Genomic DNA, 14799 nt, shown 5'->3' with positions numbered 1-14799 from the left:
GAAATGAAAAAATTAAAGAAATAAAAATAAATAAATAAATAAAAAATAATTATTTTATTAAATGTCAAATTATTAAAAAAACTCTGATTGAAGTTAACTCTTCAGTCTCCCTTCAGTAGCGGCCATTTTAAACTGATCTTTCAAGCCACACATAATATTGTGTTCTATGGCTATATAAACATGGAATCAAAACATAGCACCTTTTAATTAGCTCACAAATATGTGAAGTATGTTTAAGTCGAAACGAATCGATTCTTGGAGTCGGCTCTTTGAAGTGAACCCTGTTGATAAATCAATTGAAGCAATGAAATAAGTAGACCGTTCTGTTAAAAGGATAAAAATTCCCATCACTACTGTTAATTCATTCAGTCCATGCCCACTGTGTTTATTATTACAATAATTATTTTATAAAATAAAAACAAAAATAAAATAAAATGAAAAAATTAAAGAAATAAAAATAAATAAATAAATAAAAAATAATTATTTTATTAAATGTCAAATTATAAAAAAAACTCTGATTGAAGTTAACTCTTCAGTCCCCCTTCAGTAGCGGCCATTTTAAACTGATCTTTCAAGCCACACATAATATTGTGTTCTATGGCTACATAAACATGGAATCAAAACATAGTACCTTTTAATTAGCTCACAATTCAGCTAACAAATGTGTGAAGTATGTTCAAGTCGAAAGAAATCGATTCTTGGAGTCGGCTCTTTGAAGTGAACCCTGGTGATAAATCAATTGAAGCAATGAAATAAGTAGACCGTTCTGTTAAAAGGATAAAAATTCCCATCACTACTGTTAATTCATTCAGTCCATGCCCACTGTGTTTATTATTACAATAATTATTTTATAAAATAAAAACAAAAAATAAAATAAAACTCTTCAGTTTCTCTTCAGTAGCGGCCATTTTAAACTGATTTTTCAAGCCACACGTAATATTGTGTTCCATGGCTACATAAACATGGAACCAAAATAAAGATTAGACTCTCATCTTTCATCAGAAAAAACATTTTTTTTCTGTTCTTAAGTAATCAGACATAGAACATGGGTAAGTTTCAGGAAAATATCAGTTCCCAACTAAAAACATTACGTAACTTTTATGTTGATATAACACTCATTTTGTTGCATTTTCTTGGTTTCAGTTTCAATTTATGTACGGCCACACAGCGAGGAGACCCGAGTTCAATCCCACCCTCAGCCATCTCTGTGTGGAGTTTGCATGTTCTCCCCCGTGCATGCGTGGGTTTTCTCCGGGTACTCCGGTTTCCTCCCACATTCCAAAAACATGCTAGGTTAATTAGCCACTCCAAATTGTCCATAGGTATGAATGTGAGTGTGAATGGTTGTTTGTCTATATGTGCCCTGTGATTGGCTGGCCACCAGTCCAGGGTGTACCCCGCCTCTTGCCTGAAGACAGCTGGGATAGGCTCCAGCAACCCCCGAGAGGATAATTGGTAGAAAATTAATGAATGAATGTAAATGCATTAGTAGAGCATAGTGTATAAAAACGTTGTTGGGATCAGGAATTTGGGTTTATAAAAACATATAAAAACATCTTTGGTTTTGAAGCAAATCTCTGCGACTTTATAAATGACCTCAAGGGTGGACCATTTATTCAGGAGTGGACCATTTCACGCACAACATCAAATGTGTTTTGATTCATAGTAATGACCTCCACCATTAGCGTTCTCCATCAATAGTATCAATAGTATATGTTTACGTTTCATGCAGACAGCAATAGAATCCAGCAGAGCGGATGCTTGCACAGCAGTCAGTATTGTACAAGCATAACCCTGCAACACAGATGCTCACAGGCACAATGGAAGAGCAATAAAGATGATTGGCGGAGTACGGATATCTCTGTATAGACGCCATGAGAAGAAGGTCGTCTACACAGATCAGTGTCGGAAAAAACACTCCCAAGCTGTGTGGCCTGTGTACTCTAATGGAAATGAAAATGAAAGAAGTATTGGAACTAAACGTGTTTGTGTTGACTTTCCTGCCCGCCCTCGTGTCTCCTCGCTTGTGTCATTTGTGTGTGGTGTGTTATTTTCCCAGTAAATGTCGTGTTTTTGTTGTGTGTCCCGGTTTCTGTATTTTATTTGTTATCTCCACTGTGGTTTCCTTTGCTTTCAATTTTTTCTTTTTGTTTTTATGGCTTTTTGCCATGACTGTTTTTGTACGCATATAGACTTCCCCAAATTTATTTTCTGCCACCCATGCTGTTCGGGGGTTACATATGATCTGGAATTTATCACAGTTGTGTCAAAAAATAGACATTTTCGGGGACGTATCAATCTTTGGTATTTTTGGTGGTAATGGTAATGGTTTTATTTCATTTGAACATGCATCAGATTACAATTGAATGCATCACATAATCAGTTCACAGTTCCACATGTCCAAAAGGAGTAGGAAGAAGCAAAGCTTATTAAATCCTACCCCTCCATCTGGTACTTTTACAATCAGTAACCATTTGTTCACTTCCTGCTTTCCTAATATAGTTTGGTTTGTTTTATTTTATTTTATTTTATTTTATTTTATTTTATTTTATTTTATTTTATTTTATTTTATTTTATTTTATTTTATTTTATTTTATTTTATTTTATAACATAACATAACATAACATAACATAACACAACATAACACAACATAACATAACACAACATAACATAACATAACATAACATAACAGACCGCAGCCGCTAGCATAGCATGCTACAGAACATAACTCTGCCAGCTGCTTATTCTAAACTTAATAAAGTGCCTCAATCGTGTGGAGAAGTTTCAGGAAAATATCAGTTCCCAACTAAAAACCTTACGTATCTTTTACGTTGATATAACACTCATTTTTTTTTTGCATTTTCTTGGTTTCATTTTCATTTTCTGTACGGTATAAATAAATGAATAGATATTAGCACTCTCTCAAATGATGCTCTGAAATGTCAATGCATAGGCTGCACTGTGGTCGAGTGGTTAGCGCGCAGACCGCACAGATAGCATAGCAAGCTACAGAACAAAACTCTGCCATTTGCTTATTCTAAACTTAATAAAGTGCCTCAATCGTGTGGAGAAGAAGGACAAAGAAGCCAAAATGTACCACTTCCACATGGAATAAGAGGATAACCTTTTGTTCATCCATCTATCCGTCCACCCATCCATCCAACCATCCATCCTTTCATCCATGCATAATTTTCTTTGAGGTGGTTTAGCCAATTCCTCCACTGTCCTTTGTTGCCAAACAGGCAATCAGACCTCCCACTGTGAAACACATTACTGACCTACTGACCCACAAAGAACTCTTCAGTGCTCCAGGGTGTCACACTAACTGACAGGACAATCAACACTGCTTCAGCGCGGCCGTTTATCAGCACGGACGCTATCTTGTAAGACATCCTGTCAACCTTTCAACTTGTATTTACCTTTTGAGGCTCTACTTTTGAGGCTCTACTTTTCTACTATACTTTTCTAGCAACATGGATCTCCCATGCTACGTTTTCTTACTCTGCGGTGCATCGAGAATTTTGGAGGAACAAAAGTCAGCAAGAAACACGAAAACCAAAACAAATACTTTTCTAGCAACATAGATCTCTCCTGCTATGTTTTCTTACTCTGCGGTGCATCAAGAATTTTGGAGGAACAAAAGTCAGCAAGAAACACGAAAACCAAAATAAATACTTTTTTAGCAACATGGATCTCTCCTGCTACGTTTTCTTACTCTGCGGTGCATGGAGAATTTTGGAGGAACAAAAGTCAGCAAGAAACACGAAAACCGAAATAAAATACTTTTCTAGCAACATGGATCTCTCCTGCTACGTTTTCTTACTCTGCGGTGCATGGAGAATTTTGGAGGAACAAAAGTCAGCAAGAATCACGAAAACCAAAATAAAATACTTTTCTAGCAAAATGGATCTCTCATACTACGTTTTCTTACTCTGCGGTGCATCGAGAATTTTGGAGGAACAAAAGTCAGCAAGAAACACGAAAACCAAAATAAATACTTTTCTAGCAACATGGATCTCTCCTGCTATGTTTTCTTACTCTGCGGTGCATGGAGAATTTTGTAGGAACAAAAGTCAGCAAGAAACACGAAAACTATAATAAATACTTTTCTAGCAACATGGATCTCTCCTGCTACGTTTTCTTACTTTGCGGTGCATCGAGAATTTTGGAGGAACAAAAGTCAGCAAGAAACACGAAAACCAAAATAAAATACTTTTCTAGCAACATGGATCTCTCCTGCTACGTTTTCTTACTCTGCGGTGCATGGAGAATTTTGGAGGAACAAAAGTCAGCCAGAAACACAAAAACTAAAATAAATACTTTTCTAGCAACATGGCTCTCTCCTGCTACGTATTCTTACTTTGCGGTGCATCGAGAATTTTGGAGGAACAAAAGTCAGCAAGAAACACGAAAACCAAAATAAATACTTTTCTAGCAACATGAATCTCTCCTGCTACATTTTCTTACTCTGCGGTGCATCGAGAATTTTGGAGGAACAAAAGTCAGCAAGAAACATGAAAACCGAAATAAATACTTTTCTAGCAACATGGATCTCTCCTGCTACGTTTTCTTACTCTGCGGTGCATTGAGAAGCAGTGTTAAGAGGCCATCTACAGTCAGAAAAACCGACCTAAATCACAAACGGCCCTGTTAGTTTTTATGCACAAAGTAAAGACAGAATTGGAAAATAAACAGGCAGCAAAACAAAGCAAGCTCGGCTAAATCCAACAGGGAGACTCAAAGGAGCGAATGCCAATGAAAATCCTGTGATTTCTGTAGTGTATAATCCATCTATTACTCTGCCTGCATATTATCTCTTATCAGTGCTGACCACAATGGCCGCCCCTCGTGTCAACAGAGCAGAGAGATAATACAAGCCACCCTTTGAGCAGACAGCAAACGGAACACAACCAAAGGTTTTTTGGGGTGTTTTTTTTTTTTAGATAGTCTGAACTATCAGCAATAATGCGGCCATTGATTTTGTCACTGCTTGGATTTGGATTTAAAAGCTAAAGCCTCATTGCGGTTCATTTACTGCTTTATGGATTTAGAAAGAGAAAACAAAAGAAGACAAGACCGAAGGTTATTGGAATGAAACGGCTGACAAGGCAAACTCAATGCATCTGTGCTACAACTTGCTCTATAGATACACTTATCCGCCGAGCTATAGCTCTGTTTTGTGTTTTGGTCGCTTGTTGACACAGTAACAGTCAACAGTCTGAAAAACACAGTCGCAGTGGCAAATGACACTGGTAGCGTTTCAAAGGGTGAACATAAGGGATATACTGTTTACAAAAAAAACAATAAGTGCAAATTAAAATAAAAAAAAATAAAAAAAATAATAATAATAAAAAAATAAAAAATAAAAAATAAAAAATAAAAAATAAAAAATAAAAAATAAAAAATAAAAAATAAAAAATAAAAAATAAAAAATAAAAAATAAAAAAACGTAAAAATTGAACTATATTAGGAAAGCAGGAAGTGCCATGACACGCAAAACATGCATATTCAACAAGTGCACTCTTTTTGGTGAAAATGCAACAAATTCAAGGCAAAACTGACAAAAACACTCAATGAACTCGATACATATCACCTCGTACTTCAGTACATGACAAAAAATTAAATAAAATTAAATAAAATTAAATAAAATTAAATAAAATTAAATAAAATTAAATAAAATTAAATAAAATTAAATAAAATTAAATAAAATTAAATAAAATTTTTGACAGACTCGTTAGTGGAGCAGTAATTAAATTAAATTGAATTGAATTTAATTAAACATAAACCATATTAGAAAAGCAGGAAGTGAACAAATGGTTACTGCTTGTAAAAGTACCAGATGGAGGGGTAGGATTTAATAAGCTTTGCTTCTTCCTACTCCTTTTGGACATGTGGAACTGTGAACTGATTATGGGATGCATGTTCAAGTGAAATAAAACCATTACCATTACCATAAAAAAACGATAAGAATAACCTTCTGCTTCCCTGTTGATTTGTCCAAATTCAATATCATAACATTCCGACGACCACATCACTACTATCAGGAGAACCCATCGGTGCTAGAGTAAACATATCGGGAATATTTATATTCATTTACACGGACAAGTTTATCTTCAATAATAGCAAGAGCCTCTGAATTACTTTGATACCCCCAAGTTCCCTCCACATCCGACAGCCAATCAAAACCATGGAAGCCATTACTGTGCATACACATTCACAAGTACTGACTACTCTACAAGCAAATAGTGAGAGACTTCACTGCGACATTAAAGACTTGACAGTCTGTCTAAATCCCACAGAGGCTCCAAAATGGCCATAAAGTTATATACACAATATATATCCAGCCTCATTGGTGAGGCAGACCACGGGCTCGACAACTTCCTGTCTACCACTTCAGATGCTTTAAGATGGGGTGAACTGTAAAAAAAAAAAAAAGAAAATCTGTCATATTCCATTTCCACGTCGTGCCTCTGAAGTACATCATGTTCACTCCGGAGAGCCGGGGAATGCCAGCCTGCCTCAGGATATAAAGAACAAAAATTCCACTTAGTGTGGAGAGTGTGAGTGGTAAAAGCACACCCATCCTTGGATAGGACGCAGGCAGCAGTGGAGCACATGTAGCCCATGAAGTACATCTCTGATCACCTTCTTAGAAGAACTGTTGCAGAAACCACGGTTTCACACTAGGGACAGAATGTCCGATGGGAATAGTTTGAAGCTAGAACATAAGTAAAGCAGCTTCTGAGGTGGGTGACGCTCTATTAAGTAAGAGATTGAAAATCGGGCAACTGATTTGTAATACAGATTGCTGGTAGAATTGGATAAACCTGGTAGCCTCTGAGGTAATGCAGCAAGACGGTCAATGCCAAGGTCAAACTTAATTTCCTAAGTATGCAGCAGCGACCCATTCAAGTGCAAAAAAATCTTTCACTGGGGTGCCTCGGTTAAAGTTATTAATCTGTTCCAGAAAGTCTGACTCAAACCAAAACGGACTCTAACTAAAGCAAATCCAACCAATGACAAACTGCTGTAAATTTCAAATTAAGCTACTTTTATCAGCGGCTAAATTCTAATCTGTTGCAGCGACCCATTCAAGTGCAAAAAATCCCCTGGATAAAAATCTTTCACTGGGGTGCCTTGGTTAAAGTTATTAATCTGTTCCAGAAATTCTGACTCAAACCAAAACGGACTCTAACTAAAGCAAATCCTCCAATGACAACAAATCCAACCAATGACAAAACTGCTGTAAATATTAGCTTAAGCTGCTACTTTTATCTTATACAGCGGCTAAATTCTAATCTCCTTTACTTCAGAACTACTACTAATTGTTTAAATACTGCCCCACTAACGAGTCTGTGAGGAAATAGCCGCCCTTCCTTTGGCAGGAGCCAATCAGCGCACTCAATATAACAGGATAACAACAGTCTGACTCGCGGTGTCATCTTACTGAGAACATTTTACAACACTAAATTCATCACACAGCAACATAACACTCCAAAGGTATACATCATAAATACTATACAAACATGTGCAAACATGTTGATGAGTGAATTGAACGGCTAATAAAAAAATGCTATGTTAAACACAATCCATTGTGATCCAACTTCTTTCATCCGAACGGGACGCCATTTTTTTTTGGTTGTGACGCGGTGGATCAGTGGGTCAATGTCTCGCTCGTTCCTGGCATACGGATTTTAAAGGAGGTGACTGACGATTGCTCCAGAACTGGTAGCCTCTGAGGTAATACCGCAAGACGGTCAATGCCAAGGTCAAACTTAATTTCCTAAGTATGCAGCAGCGACCCATTCAAGTGCAAAAAATCCCTTGGATAAAAATCTTTCACTGGGGTGCCTCGGTTAAAGTTATTAATCTGTTCCAGAAAGTCCGACTCAAACCAAAACGGACTCTAACTAAAGCAAATCCTCCGATGACAACAAATCCAACCAATGACAAAACTGCTGTAAATATTAGCTTAAGCTGCTACTTTTATCTTATACAGCGGCTAAATTCTAATCTGTTGACATCTAACTAACGAGTCTGTGAGGAAATAGCCGCCCTTCCTTGGGCAGGAGCCAATCAGCGCACTCGATATAACACGATAACAACATAACAGTCTGACTCGCGGTGTTATCTTACCGAGAACATTTTACAACACTAAATTCATCACACAGCAACATAACACTCCAAAGGTAAACATCATAAATACTATACAAACAATGTTCCTGGCATTTTAAAGGAGGTGACTGATGATTGCTCCAGAACCGGTACCCAAAGGTGGTAGAGATTTTTTTTTTGTGAACGGATTGAACGAGGTCACCGCCCCTAAAATACCCGTTCAGTCCGTTCAGTTGATTGGCTGGAGCGTCGGTTCCTTATGCAGGGCGGGATTGTTGTGCCTCACTCTATTGTTGGGTGGGGTTAGCTGACTGAAAGACCAAGACCGAGACCGAGAGATTGGCCGACACTGTCAGTGACCTCGTTCATTCCATTAAAAAAAACAACTAGTTCTTTTAACCCGTTCGTTCATGACGACACACCACCAGTCATCATGTGTTGTTGCGCTGTTGAGTCGGAACGAATGTGAACATGAGTGAACGGACTGACTCGATACGGCTGACCGGGTCTATGCACAGGGGGAGATCACAGGCCGAAATAAACAAAATGAACAGATCTTTTTACTGACTGAACCGGAATGATCCGGTTCACTGAAATGAACGGTTTTGCCCACCGCTAATGCAGAACAGTAAATCTGAAATAATACTGAAATATTTCAGTATTGAACAAAGCAAAAATTGATTCTCAATCAGAAATCACTCCACACTCTTTATTGCTCTCTGGTTCTACCATATCTTATTTATTGTGTGGAAATATGGGCTAATAACTATAAAAGTTATCTTCACTCGCTAAATGTACTGCAAAAAAAGGCCAGTAAGGATAATTCATAATGCCGCCTACAGAGAACTTACTAACCCATTATGTCATTGGATGGTCATATCACCTCGTACTTCGGTACGAGGTACATTATTTTAAAAAACAAAACACCATGAACTGTACTATGGAAAGCAGGTAGTGAACAAATGTAAATTAAATTAAATTAAATTAAATTAAATTAAATTAAATTAAATTAAATTAAATTAAATTAAATTAAATTAAATTAAATTAAATTAAATTAAATTAAGAAAGCAGGAAGTGAACAAATGTAACAGTTACTGATTGTAAAAGTACCAGATGGAGGGGTAGGATTTAATAAGCTTTGCTTCTTCCTACTCCTTTTGGGCATGTGGAACTGTGAACTGATTATGTGATGCGTTCAATTGTAATCTGATGCATGTTCAAATGAAATAATACCATTACCATTACCATTACCATAAATTTATCTTAGCATCTACGAGCTTCCATGTCATGCATCGGTCTGTAGTTGCATGACGTTCTGGCGTTCCTTCATGATCAGGACAATCCGGCCTTGTGTTAACCACTCTGGATGGATCCCATCCATTAGCGGTTGCTTCATTTGTGCTTCCAATGACTGTTTTATGTGTTGTGAATTCCATCTGAAACAGATACTGACTCGCTTGTCCGGCAAGAGCTCATCCTTCACCGACTCTTTGTTTTTTTTGTCAATCCTATGGCGCCTTGGCGTTTTAAATCGTTTTGTTTTACTTACTTTGCTGGCTTGCTCTTTAATGAAAAAAGTCTGATCAAATAAATGTTGTCTTTTTTAGATTGTTGTGACATATTCGGAATTTGTGAACCTTGGTGTTGTGTTCAACACAAGCTAAGACTATTTTTAGCGCGGTTGTTAAGGCTGTAGGAGCAGTTTTTTTTCATAGATTGAGAGGTCAAACATGTGACAGCTATGTCGACTCCGTCAGTGCCGGCCTGGAAGTTCATGGCAAATCTTGCACACACCCACGCACACCAGTGGCGATTGCTTGGGAATTTCATTCCCGCAGCACCAAAAGGCGGATGCTGAGCGTTTCCTGACTTGGATTGGGAAGCGCAGGGTAGGTTGTTCCGATGTGCGAAACTGGACGGTCATTGGATAAATGCTGGGCTCAGCGTCTTTGGGTGTCTATGGGGCAGTGAACTGGCCTGGACGCTCAGCTTCTGCGTGCTGTCCGGGGCGGAATCCCTTTTTGATTGACAGTGAAATGAGCGAATCAGCGGTTTTGAAGTATAAACCACCAACGGAGCATTCATTCATTCATTCATTTTCTATATATATATAATTATAATAATTATTAATTATTATTATTATTTTTATTATATAATAATTATTATAATTATAATTATAATTATAATTATAATTTTTATTTTTATTTTTATTTTTATTTTTATTTTTATTTTTATTTTTATTTTTATTTTTATTTTTATTTTTATTTTTATTTCATTCATTTTCTACCGCTTATCCTCACGGGGGGGTGCTGGAGCCTATCCCAGCTGTCTTTGGGCGAGAGGCGGGGTACACCCTGGACTGGTGGCCAACCAATCACAGGGCACATATAGACAAACAACCATTCACACTCACATTCATACCTACACATTGATACGCATGCAAAGCAATACTATTTTCTACAAATTTTTAACCCGCAAAGCATGCTGGGAAACCTACACATACTTTCTCCGCAGGGACTTACCAGCAGCAGATTTTTATTTTTATTTTTATTTTTATTTTTATTTTTATTTTTATTTTTATTTTTATTTTTATTTTTATTTTTATTTTTATTTTTATTTTTATTTTTATTTTTATTTTTATTTTTATTTTTATTTTTATTTTTATTTTTATTTTTATTCTTTCATTCATTTTCTACTGCTACTCCTCACAAGGGTCGCGGGGGTGCCGGAGCCTATCCCAGCTGTCTTCGGGTGAGAGGCGGGGTACACCCTGGACTGGTGGCCAGCCAATCACAGGGCACATATAGACAAACAACCATTCACACTCACATTCATACCTATGGACAATTTGTCGCTAATTAACCCAGCATGTTTTTTGGAATGTGGGAGGAAACCGGAGTACCCGGACGAAAACCCACGCATGCACGGGGGAGAACATGCAAACTCCAGAGGGTGGAATTGAACCCTGGTCTCCTAGCTGTGAGATCTGCGCGCTAATCACATGATGGCCGTGCAGCCATATGACAAAAATTAAGTACATTAATCACAGATATCCAGTAATGTCTCACATTCACTCTAACAACTCATAAATCATCATTGTGAAACATTAGTGATGTGGAAGTCATATTTCTCTGACAAACTGCTGGAGGCTTGTGGCAGAAACCAAGGAAACATCCATGCAACATGGGGGCGAGAGAGCGAGCGAGCGAGCGATATAGAGAGAGAGGTCTATGTTGCTAAAAGAGCAACATCGGCAGAGTTCCACTTCCACAAGGTGAAGAAAAAAAAATGGTGTCTCACAACCTCCAGAGTTTCAAAACAACACTTTTCCCAAAAACACGACATTGCCTGGAGCCATCAAAGCTGCTATTAACGCTAAGTTTGACATGAGGAAAAACAAGAACATCCAACATCTCCAACATGTTTGCTTGATCTAAACGCCAACAGGTTAATTAGCGACTCCAAATTGTCCATAGGTATGAATGTGAGTGTGAATGGTTGTTTGTCTATATGTGCCCTGTGATTGGCTGGCCACCAGTCCAGGGTGTACCTGATACATGTTTGTATCTGGTGCACCTTTTGGGTGTTAAGTTGCTATGTGATGAATTTAGTGCTGTTGGTAGTGACATCATAACTGTCACTGTACACTGGTATATTTGCACATTTACACATTTGGCACCTAGACCTCACAGCTAGGAGACCAGGGTTCAATTCCACTCTCGGCCATCTCTGTGTGGAGTTTGCATGTTCTCCCCCGTGTATGCGTGGGTTTTCTCCAGGTACTCCGGTTTCCTCCCACATTCCAAAAAAAACATGCTAGGTTAATTAGCGACTCCAAATTGTCCATAGGTATGAATGTGAGTGTGAATGGTTGTTTGTCTATATGTGCCCTGTGATTGGCTGGCCACCAGTCCAGGGTGTACCTGATACATGTTTGTATCAGGTGCACCTTTTGGGTGTTAAGTTGCTATGTGATGAATTTAGTGCTGTTGGTAGTGACGACATCATAACTGTCACTGCACATTTACACATTTGGCACCTAGACCTCACAGCTAGGAGACCAGGGTTCAATTCCACTCTCGGCCATCTCTGTGTGGAGTTTGCATGTTCTCCCCGTGCATGCATGGGTTTTCTCCGGGTACTCCGGTTTCCTCCCACATTCAAAAAAAAAACATGCTAGGTTAATTAGCGACTCCAAATTGTCCATAGGTATGAATGTGAGTGTGAATGGTTGTTTGTCTATATGTGCCCTGTGATTGGCTGGCCACCAGTCCAGGGTGTCTCGCCCCAAGACAGCTGGGATAGGCTCCAGCACCCCCTTCGACCCTCGTGAGGATAAGCGGTAGAAAATGAATGAATGAATTAACCTTTCTTTTGCATTTTCCAAATATTTTTCAATAATCTTCAAACATTTTCATTTTATAATATTATGACTCAATCCCATAATATTTGTTACTTTATTCTGATAATATTCTAACTTTTTAATGTTAATGTTATGTTAAATTATGTTAAATTATGTTATTTTTCCTCATCATATGATGTTCTTCTTTTTTTGTTATATAACAACATTTCATTCTTAATATTTTGACTTTTTTTATTTTTGATGATGCGTAAAACGCAGCTTGAGACGTTCTTCGGTTTTAAAAACGGAGGCTGGACTGCTGCGGAAAGTTTTGTTTTTGATCCAAATTAAATTCCAAGACTGGCAATACGGAGTTATTCCAACAAGTGAAAGAAAAAATCTGGGAAGTCGGTATCACGTGATGTTGATGTTTACGTTTTACTGGGCATGCCCCATTGACTATTCTGTTTGATTATAGCGGCGTATGTAGACAGGAGATTGGAATATTCCTTTCCATGTATACCATTGTTTTTGGAAAAGTCATTTGGAAAGATTTAATTCGGAAAGAAGAAAAACTCATGTAAACGTGGCTTATGATGTGGTCTTCTGGGAGATGTTCAGGTCAGGAGGTTTCAGGGAAGGCCCCGGACATGTTGGAGAGACTATGTCTCCGAACTGGCCTGGTAATGCCTCGGGATCCACCTGGAAAAGCTGGACAAAGTAGCTAAGAAGAAGGAAGTCTGGGTTTCCCTGCTGCATTTGTGACCCGACCCTCAATAAGTGGAAAAGGATATCTGTCAGTATGGGTTATTACTACACTAAATACTACATTATGGAGTAGTTGGATAATAATTGGAGCGGACAGGGAAAAGCTTGAATCATAAATACCAATAACCTACTTATGTACGTTCATTCCATTATGATCAATTCAACGCTGGCCACACCTGGATGCCAGCTGTAGCAACAATTCATAGTCGGATATTTTGGCTCCAAACTCATGTTTTTTTTTAAATTTTCTTCTGGAGGCCTGCCATTTGGTTCGGTGGCTGGGCCGGACTCAAACAATACGGATGATGCCACCTGGCTCCCAGCCCGTTACTGTGGTGTGTATCACAGGCTGGTCATTCAAGGAGGGGAAGCTCATTATTTTCCGGCTTACATCATAAATCTGTTTATTGATTTATATGTACGTGTATTGGCGGCACGGCGGTCGAGTGGTTAGCGCTCAAACCTCACAGCTAGGAGACCAGGTTTCAATTCCACCCTCGGCCATCTCTGTGTGGAGTTTGCATGTTCTCCCCGTGCATGCGTGGGTTTTCGTCCGGGTACTCCGGTTTCCTCCCACATTCCAAAAACATGCTAGGTTAATTAGCGACTCCAAATTGTCCATAGGTATGAATGTGAGTGTGAATGGTTGTTTGTCTATATGTGCCCTGTGATTGGCTGGCCACCAGTCCAGGGTGTACCCCGCCTACCAAGTAGCTGGGGAGAGAGCGTTATTTTGTGTGTATGTAATGGTAATGGTAATGGTTTTATTTAATTTGAACATGCATCAGATTACAATTGAATGCATCACATAATCAGTTCACAGTTCCACATGTCCAAAAGGAGTAGGAAGAAGCAAAGCTTATTAAATCCTACCCCTCCATCTGGTACTTTTACAATTAGTAACTGTTACATTTGTTCACTTCCTGCTTTCCTAATAAATTTAATTTAATTTAATTTAATTTAATTTAATTTAATTTAATTTAATTTAATTTAATTTAATTTAATTTAATTTAATTTAATTTAATTTAATTTAATTTAATTTAATTTAATTTTAGTTTATTTTAGTTTAGTTTAGTTCTTGAATTGGCTCATCGTTGTGCATTGTTTGAGGGTCTCACTCAATCCATTCCATAGTTTGATTCCACATACTGAAATGCTATGGCTTTTTAACGTAGTCCTAGCATATAAGTGTTTTATTTAAATGTAGTTCTTCCCTGAGATCATATTTCTCCTCTCTTGTAGAGAAGTACTGGATGACATTTTTAGCTAATTGGTTATTTTTAGCCTTATGTATTATTTTAGCTGTTTGAAGATGAACTATATCAGCAAGTTGAAGTATTTGTGATTTTAGAAATAAGGAGTTAGTATGTTCTCTGTAGGCAGCATTATGAATTATCCTTACTGGCCTTTTTTGCAGTACATTTAGCAAGTGAAGATAGCTTTTATAGTTATTAGCCCATATATTTCCACCCAATAAGTAAGATATGGTAGAACCAGAGAGCAATAAAGAGTGTGGAGTGATTTTTTTCTGATTGAGAACAAATTTTTGCTTTGTTCAATACTGAAATATTTCT

General features: G+C 37.8%; 1 protein-coding gene across 7 annotated transcripts in view; it reads right to left on the bottom strand.

Annotated features, from left to right (window-relative positions):
• Nucleotides 1-14799, bottom strand: part of ctnnd2b (catenin (cadherin-associated protein), delta 2b) — a 155375-nt gene that overhangs the window by 79394 nt on the left and 61182 nt on the right. The gene's annotated exons all lie outside the window — the stretch shown is intronic.

The sequence above is a fragment of the Doryrhamphus excisus genome, linkage group LG6 (genome assembly GCF_037039965.1).
Source record: "Doryrhamphus excisus strain RoL-2023G ecotype Guam linkage group LG6, RoL_Dexc_Guam_v1.1, whole genome shotgun sequence".
In the NCBI taxonomy this organism is placed as follows: Eukaryota; Metazoa; Chordata; class Actinopteri; order Syngnathiformes; family Syngnathidae; genus Doryrhamphus; species Doryrhamphus excisus.
Note: the sequence above shows the minus strand (reverse complement) of the source record. Positions and strands in the feature narration are given on the sequence as shown.